This window comes from Callionymus lyra, chromosome 16, assembly GCF_982586985.1.
Source record: "Callionymus lyra chromosome 16, fCalLyr1.hap1.1, whole genome shotgun sequence".
Lineage (NCBI taxonomy): Eukaryota > Metazoa > Chordata > Actinopteri > Syngnathiformes > Callionymidae > Callionymus > Callionymus lyra.
Window position 1 is genome coordinate 1,126,156 of NC_141833.1, and position 6,720 is coordinate 1,132,875.

General features: G+C 37.8%; 1 long non-coding RNA gene across 2 annotated transcripts; it reads left to right on the top strand.

Annotated features, from left to right (window-relative positions):
- Positions 1-27: 27 nt before the first annotated feature.
- LOC148063163 (uncharacterized) lies at positions 28-2,123 on the top strand. Of its 2 annotated transcripts, none has more exons than XR_015713537.1 (3): positions 28-113; positions 1,342-1,430; positions 1,501-2,123. It is a non-coding gene; the product is annotated as an uncharacterized LOC148063163 (long non-coding RNA). The 2 variants fall into 2 exon arrangements; XR_015713538.1 differs by lacking the exon at positions 28-113 and adding an exon at positions 160-236.
- The last annotated feature ends 4,597 nt before the right edge of the window (positions 2,124-6,720 follow it).

Below are 6,720 nucleotides of genomic sequence, written 5' to 3' on the forward strand. Positions count from 1 at the left end.
TCTCTCTTTAAGTGTGAATCTACCCATGCCGATTGGTCACTTCTGGAGGGGGCTGCCCGCTCTCATTAATGCTGCCTTTGAAAGGGATGATGTGAAATTTGCTTTCTTCAAAGGTTAGTGTTGGTAAACATCCTTTGTGACATGTTAGCTTTAAAGTAAGTACAAAATAAAATATATGCTTAAAAGGTCAAGACACCACCGAGACAAACACAGGAGTCTCAGAGAATCAAGTGCAGGTGAAGTGATATTTTTACTCCAAGCGTTTTCAGCACCATCTTATTAACTTGCACAGTATCAGTGGTGGGCCTTCAGGGCCTGCAAAGCCTTCTCTGCTGGCCTAAGAAATATCTAAATTACAGACTTATTTTAATTCTAATATTTGTTAATGTATTATTTTTCCATGAATAGCTACTTAATAAATTATTCCAAATGGTCTATCCAACTCCTTTCATAGCTTTTCCCTGATTGCACTTCTTTCAAAAATGAATAATCATATAAGAGTATTCATCCAGTCAGAGTTCAGCCATTATTATTTGTTGCTACTTTACCTAGAGAGGCCTTCACGGTCAGTTCTGCGGGCCCTAAAGCATAACTTAGCGCAGCTAAATGAAGCATATACTGCATTAACAAGAATGACAGCAAGATAAACAGCTGATGGGATATGATTAATTTGATATGGATGGAATGGTAGGAGCTACTTAGTTTCAGATTTTTTATTTTTAAAGATGATTGCCGTTAGAAGTGAAAAAGATACAACAATAAAACCAAGTATATCTGGGAGGCATAAATTCCCCAAATCTTTTGATTGAAAGTTATATTTACCACTTTACTCTAACTTAAAGTTGTTATTTTGTGATTGGGCTTTGGTGTCTTTGGTGCTTTGTTTTCTGAGTTCTGTTTATTTCTCAATATGTTCTTGATGATGCCGCTGTTTTGTGTAAGTCTGTTTTTTCATGCATTACACTACACTGGTCTGTATATCAAAGACTTTCTCTTTGATTTAATGTTTTTTAGTTGCTTTGATATAATTTGCAACTTTGATCTGAATCTTATATATAACTGTCTTTTTGGATTATTGGTGTACAACTCACTTGTGGTAAGGTTCTGTAACCCTCTTCGTGCATTTCTGTTGTGTTTTATCTTTGTTTGAAGGTTTATTGTCACCCGATGTTGGTCACAGCCTTTTTTACGCACCAGGAGACACATAATTCTACTGGCCCATATAAATGGGTGATCATTTTGGTGATGTTTAATAAAAACAGACACGGTCCATGGACTGATGATATAAGTAATGAGGAGTAAAAGCAAGACCCTTCTAATTATGTTATCTTCTCATTTCAGGCACTATCTAAATCTATCAGTGTGTGGCAAGGAGTTCCTGACAATTTAAAAGCAACTTTCAAGAGCAAGAACCAACCTAGGAGTCAAGAGTGAGAGCTTTTCTTTTTTAATTGTTTGCAACAGACACAGAGCTTTGATTTGATATTTTGTCCCCCTCAGGATACACTTACCTCTTTAAAGCTAACAAATACCGGAAACAACCAGATGATGAGTGCGAAGCCAGGATATCCAAAATCAGCCCTTAGTAACTGGATGGGATGCCCAAATGAACACCCCAAGACAGATGGAGGAAGAGAAGGAGGGCACGACAAAGATGAGGAAAAAGAGAGAAAGGATAAAGACATAAATATAGCAAGGGAGGAAGACAAAGAGACAGAGACAGAAGAGGAGAAGGGGGAGGTGTTTATCATCGAGCTAGATGAGGAGAGCAGGGAAGAAGGTAGTCGGATATCTGTTGCTGTGGTGTTGCCATTCTTCTTCTTGTTTTGTTTGATCCTTATACTGGCACTGTGGTTCATTCTGCGTATGTGCAGCACTGCATGCGAGCTTCCTATCTGTCCGGAATATTAAATTGATAACATGTATTGTAGATGGAGAAGTGAACGAGGAAACTCATTTTTGTCATTTTACTTTACATTACTTTACAATTTTAGGCCATGTTGCTTGATTTCAGGCAGCTGTTATACAACAATGATAGTAATAGTAGTGAGAATGACTAATGGGTCTTCTATGAGATTGTGCCTGTCACGTCTTTGCTAATGAATAAAACAAACATTTCACAAGTTGGTCTGTGTTTCTACATCATTTCAAATAAACGTTTTAGTCATTGTGATTTGGTGAAGACAATTTATTAGTCGTAAAATAAGCAGTCTCCAATCGTTCAGCTATCCGGACACACATTGTTCAATATTCAATTATGTTACATTTTTTTTTGTGCTGTTTAACCAGGATATTACTTGTCATTTGATGGATGGATGGATGAATGGATGGATGGATGGATGGATGGATGCTTTAGATCCCTCAGAGGAGAAATTATTTTGCCCAGAAGCAATAACGCATCCATCCAAATAAACATCCATAAATACATGTAATAAACAATCAAATAAATACATCAATACATATAAAACATAAAAAGACATGAATACCTAATTCAAAAGTTACATAGATTACAGAATATGAATTAACATTTTCATTTTAATTTCTGATATTTAGATGACCAGTTTACTTTACAACGGTTCAGTTGTTTCAATTAACTTCTAATTGGCCAATTTCATTTCAGTGAATAAAATGGTACAGAAAATATTCAATAAAAAGCAAGTTTAGATATGCTTACATTATAATTTTTCAATTGATGGTCTTCATTTGCCTTCTAACAATTGCAATGATCAGCCTTATGCAAGATGAGATGATAATCATAGGCAAATTTTACTTTTTGTGGTTTCATGGTTGTATCTATTTAACACAGTAATGTACAAACCTGAAAGACCATTGTACTTAACTAAAATAGCTGAAATCATAAAATTGTATTCATCCTTACAAGCAATTGCTTTCATCCAAAGAAACCTACAAAATGTGTTGATCATTATGGAGGTTCTAATCAAAGAACAATAATTAAACAAAGTTACTCTTAAGTGAGCCAAAAAGAAAAGAGTAATACAAGAGACATTTTTATTTCATTTAAGGTGAAGCCACATCATTCTTATCTGAATGATTTTTTAATAGCGTCATTATATCGTGTCTGATTGTTAAAAAACAAACAAACTATAATGTAAATGTATTTTTACCGATGACATAATTCCTACATCTGGTCAAAGTCCTCCTGGACCTCCAGGTTTTTTTGCTCCACAACTCCTACTTTGCTTGAGCTAAGAAACTGTCCGGCCCGAAAACTGGGGCGGAAAATGGGTAGTGAGTCCAAAATATTAAGTAGAAACAGAGATGAAAACAATCATGTGAGAGAAGGAGGGGTATTCTACCAAATGTTGAACCTGAGGTTTTTAAGACGGACATTCAACAGAACTCTGTCCCTCTCAGAAGTTCCTTTTGATTGAAAAGTAAACAAAAGGAGAATCAGTAGACTGTTTTGAGTAAAATATTTTTTTTCTGGACAACTTTAATTTTCCATCAGCAGAATTCCACCAAAAACATTCCATCTCTCATCTCTTCCCCCAGGTTAAGCTGATGTTGTTTCTCTCCTGTCCTCTCCAACAACTGTTGCATAAATCATTATTCAGATGTATGGATGAAAAGCATGGAGGTCGTTTTTTCTTAAATACTGGCATTTGTATGTGAGCAGAATTTAAAGCGCCATATAACATTTGTAATTTTTGGCACGTCTTGGGTTGGTGACAACAGAATCTATAAACTGATGCTACAGATGGAGAACAGCTGTTTGATTCGTAGCAAAATGTGTATTGGCCGGGATGAGACTCAACACCTTTAAATCTGAGACCATAATAAACCATGAAAAAAAATGTCCAGTAAGGACTGGAGAGGTTTTCCCTGGGTGATTCAGGAAACAGACTTGGAACTCTGAAATTGAAATAAAAGCCATCAAATAATATAGCCCTGGGAGTGCAGTACCACTTTCCCAAAGTGGTTATCTATTTTAGCTGTATTTGTCACAACCACCAGCCACTAATCAATCCGCCTGTGTCTCTACTCATTCAACCACTGCCTGGGCTACCGCTTGCCTTACGGGTTGGTAGGGATGGCATCACAGGTTAACTGCAGAAGCCGCTGGTTGCTGGAATTACTGAGCTGGTTGACGGATCTCCCAGGGTCTGTAACCTGGGACGACCACCTCAGCAAGGTGTTTTGATGCCCTCAGCCGTCACAACATCACCATATTTACAGCGTCCGCCATCGAGTTTGTGGGTTTGTGCCTGACCACAGCCTCAGTTCTCTCCAATCAAATGTGGAAGCTGAGCCTGAATCCTCCTGTCCTGCTCTGCTGTCATAGTTTCTCTGGATGACAGCCTTTTACCTCCACTTGTTGCCTTGGTACTCAGAGACCAGAGCCCCACTTCGTGCCCTCCTTAAACAGGATGCACCCTGGTCCTGCACCCTCACACATGCTAGTGCGTTCAGCTAGCTTGAATGTGGTATTTAGTCATCTAGACAGTCTGACGTCATTACCTGAAGTGTTGTTGGGGTGGGTAAAATAAACTAAGACATGACTGAAGGTTACTGGCTAACGCGGGGTTAATTAAATACATAACACAGTGTGCATGCGTGTTTGAATACTGCAACTCTGTTAATCAGACCTTTGTTTACTTTATTAGTACTTTGTTACGTATTGCTTTTATTATTAAAGATATCATAAATAAATATTTGGTAGGGCAGAGAATAATGGACTCCACATGGCGACTTAAGCTAAATGTATGACATTAGGAAGACAAGACTTTAGAACTTTATTATGTATTTAGCTATTATAATAGTTAAGTAAACAAGGGTCCGCTGTTTGTCATGTGTTGACTGCATTATGGCATGTTCATAGGTTTTAAATCACCAAAGGTGATTGCTTTGACTCTCCAACACGCTTTTCTGGTGTTTTGTCCCAATGACGGAACCACAGGGACATTATCAAGTGCATTTATCCTGTAGTGACCATAGTCAGTGTCAATACAGGATTTGACCATCTCCTGCTTGCGGCCTCAGGTCGTCTGATCAACTGATCCTGGAAGTTCAAGGTCCAAACGGAAGCTTAGCCTGGCTCTGGAACAACTTGTCCTTGGTTGTCAGAGAAGCTCCCTCACTGGCCATTTTTAAAACTTGTCCTAAAGAAACCTTTCATTCCCTGGCTTTGAACTCAGCATTAGACTGTGCAGCTGTTTTTAGTGTCTTATACTTTGTTAATTTGCTTTTATTGTATAATTCTAGTGTTTCAATTGTTTTTATTTTGTTTTAATGTTTCAATTAAAATAGAGTGTTGTCCAAACCAACACATATCAATGTGTACAATAGAGGTCCAAGATCAATTTAAGAGACACTTAAGGCACAGTGCCTCAATGCAAGAAGGTTGCCGGTTTTCTTCCGGGTCCTGAGGGAGGCAACTTATGACCTTTCTGTGTGGAGTTTGTATGTTTACACTCCAGTTTCCTCTCACAGTCCAAAAACATACGGAGGTTGATTTTTGGTGGCAACATTAATTTACATACATTTGAGTTTGCACAAAACTGGCTAAAGCCATTTGTAGCTTCTGCTTATCTGTATGTATGACACTTTTTATTTAATTATTGAAACAAACAGTTTTAAAGCCAGCGTATATGACCTGGGACAAAGCATATCTTAATGTCAATAAACTGTCTCTTTAATTTAAAACAATTAAGCCTAAAAACCCAATACAACTATACTATTATTGAATGTGTTAAAGGTAAAAGATGTTGACAGATGTAGAAGAGATGTTTCCTGTTCAGCCTTGCTTAGCAGACTTTATTTTCAGATTTCCAATTAAATAAGGTTTATCTCTCTGTCCATTTGTTTATTAAACAACAATTTACAATGGTACTAATTAAAAACAAAATAACAAATATTTCCCTAAATCACATATTAATCTTACTGTAGTCGGGTAATGAAAACCAAATGCACATTTATCCAGAAAGAAATATAATAAACAAATAAACATGTTCACTATAGTAAAACGGGAAAAAGAGTTTACAACTGACAAATAGAGGGCGCCATCTTACGACCGGCAAAGTTTCAAAACACACATTTATTCATTCCGATGACATTAACTTTAATTAAACTAATTTAATTAATTAATTTAATTCTATTAGTTGGATTTGAGAACATTCTTAGTAGCTTTGAACCATCACAAACCTGTTAAAACAGGAGGGATGAGAAGACAGGCGACAAGTGGTGTTTCCTGTTCAGCCGAGCCAATAGCGTACAGGAAACAGCGCCACTTCGCCCCCTGCTGGCCACATCAACCGGCTACAGCGTAATAAACTACATTTTAGTCCATGGATTTCCATCTAAATTTTCCCTCCTAACAAAAAACCCCAAGTTAAAGTAGATGCAGGTCTATTCAAAGTTCACCGCACCATACATGTATATGAAATAACATTATATGGGACTACATTTTATGTGTGTCTCAAATGTTAGTATTCTTCCTCAGTGTTTCCTATGTTATACACAGTGTCGATGTTCGCTTCAGCCTTATGGCCGTCAGCTGGGAAACATCTACTGCTCATGAGACACTCAGGCGGACGGTTGTGCAGAGAGCACCGCCAGGCCTAGACTCAAACAAAGAGCAGCGCCAGACACAATCCCGCTCCTCTTCGCCACGGAGCGCGTGTGTCGCGTCAGTGGACGATAAGTGAATTCACTCAGACACACAATCACGCTTTTGTCGCCGGAGACGGTATCGAGAGGGAG